Genomic DNA, 2,285 nt, shown 5'->3' with positions numbered 1-2,285 from the left:
TCTATCAATTGCTTGACATGATTTATTACTTGTTTTTGTTGTTTAGACGATAGGTGCCGCAGGTGTGGGTTTGGTCTATGAGCACAAATATTCATCGAGAAATCAATCAAATCAGGCGTGGATTTCCAATTACCAACCACGTGAGAGGTAAAGCAAGAGTTGTACCTATTGTATATATCTAGCTGGCCTTCAAAACAATGATAAAACCATTTGAGACGCCCGCTATTATTAACTGTCAGTGTAGATTAATTGCATCTTCTTGCATTGATTTGTTAAAAGAAGAAAACCGGTTATTTTTAATGTCTTACATTTTATAACTGTGACAGGCGATGCGCGTGGATGGAGCTCTGGTCAAGGCGATTAACTTTGAAAAATATGAATGAGGACAGTTGAGGTCCGTGGTTGACTAAGGTAGCGAAGGAGAGGAGATGGTTAATACTTCTTGCTATAGTTAGCATTGTAATTTCTGGTTATTATATTTACTAGGTAGTGCACGAGCCCAATAATGTATGAGCTGAATTTTTTTTTCTATTAACGTTGTTTTGATACGAAATTGCAAATAATAAAAATTGATGCAACACTATATTAACTGATAAATATTACTCCTACTATTTACATATATAAAGGAACCAAACACAACAAGGAACCAAAAGAATAGTAGAAGACCTCTTTTACAGGTGACAAAATCAACAAAGAACAATCACTTGAAGTAGTTTTTAGATTGTTTCGAAATGGAAGAACTCAGCTAAACATACAATATTTATACATAAAATATCATATGAGAGAAAACATTACCTTTTAATTGAAAAATGCCTCCAAATATGACTAAGAAGCCTGAAATGAATAAAATGGATAAATCATTTTTTAAATCGACAAGATGAGGATCGAGAGATGTCGGGCCCTTCTCAAAATAACAAAGAAGTTAAGGAGTAGAATAACAATACTTATCACACTATGAAATGTTGCGCACGAACAAACAACTACCATAACAGAATGTAACTACTGTAATAATAACAAAGAAGATAAATACAATAAAAAATGAAGTATCAATAATGGACAATTGCAACCAAAAGGTTGACAAAAATGAAAAATTACATCAATTCAAGTGCTAGAGGCAAGTCATATGCATGCGATGACTAATTAACTACCAAGTTACTCATGAGTATCTCCACCATGCTGGACAAGATCAAGTATTTGTTAGCTTAACTGCTCAATGTACTATTTATTCTAGATCAAAACATCAAACAACAGTGATAGACAAAATCCCTCTTCTTTTTTTCCAATTTAAAATTTTCAGAAAGAAGTCTAAATCAAATGAATTTACTCAAACAAACATGGTCAGATAGGTAAAGCCAATGGTTGAGACTCAGAAAGTTATTATTGAAAAGCATCAGTTATGTACCAAAAAGTTCAATTGCTACTTCGGATAAAAGATATCAGATACATTTCGAGACCTTGCAACTTCTAGCCACAATACTCATAGCACAAAACAACACTACTAATTCAACAAAAAGGATCATTGTTAATTAATTCAATCATGCCTCTCATCCGAACGCTTAATCAAAAGGATGAATTATCACTGCACCAGTCCTACCTCAAATAGATGAAGAAAAAAATTACGAAGGAAAATATAAAATGCCCAAAAGGTACAAAACAAAGCACTAAATCGAAGAGGACCGTCGAAGAAAGAGATTAAGCCAGTAAACATTTACTAACCTCCGAGTCTTCTTTCAATACCATTATGTATTTTAGAAAAATTTATAGCGCTAATTCCCGTCTACTCCCAGTCACACAGTCGGATTTAGCACATGATAACCATGAAATTGCAAAATTAAAAAGTATTCATAGAACCGGGAAAAGCACCTAAAGAAAAACGACGAAGAGAAAAAGTACGAAGACAACCCAAAATATTACGAAAGGACAAAAAAAGAGAAAAGAGAAGAAGATCTGAGAAAAAATTAAAAGAGGAACACACTTTTACCTACACCCAGCAAGAACAAAACAAAGAGAGCTTTAAGAGCAAATGGAGATTTCCGGGAGACCCGAAAGAAACTCTTGAAAGAAAGGGAAACACCTACAATGATGTCTCTTCGGCGTACACGTAGAAGTACAAGTAAATAATTGAAAGACACGTAAATGACATTGATAAGAGATGCTGAAGGTCCAAAAATACCCTCTGCGTTTTTTTAAATGACCAAAAACAGCCATGTCGAAACTCTTTCTCTTCTAATATGCTAGGCGATAATGGCCCGTGCCCAACATACTGAATTTAGAAATTCTATTTC

General features: G+C 34.0%; 1 long non-coding RNA gene across 1 annotated transcript; it reads right to left on the bottom strand.

Moving 5' to 3' along the window:
- Nucleotides 1-585: 585 nt before the first annotated feature.
- LOC107786768 (uncharacterized) lies at nt 586-2,081 on the bottom strand. The gene is made up of 2 exons (XR_012705976.1): nt 1,982-2,081; nt 586-834 (listed from the first exon to the last, which is right to left on the bottom strand). It is a non-coding gene; the product is annotated as an uncharacterized LOC107786768 (long non-coding RNA).
- Between the last annotated feature and the right edge of the window lie 204 nt (nt 2,082-2,285).

This window comes from Nicotiana tabacum, chromosome 23 (genome assembly GCF_000715075.1).
Source record: "Nicotiana tabacum cultivar K326 chromosome 23, ASM71507v2, whole genome shotgun sequence".
Lineage (NCBI taxonomy): Eukaryota > Viridiplantae > Streptophyta > Magnoliopsida > Solanales > Solanaceae > Nicotiana > Nicotiana tabacum.
Note: the sequence above shows the minus strand (reverse complement) of the source record. Positions and strands in the feature narration are given on the sequence as shown.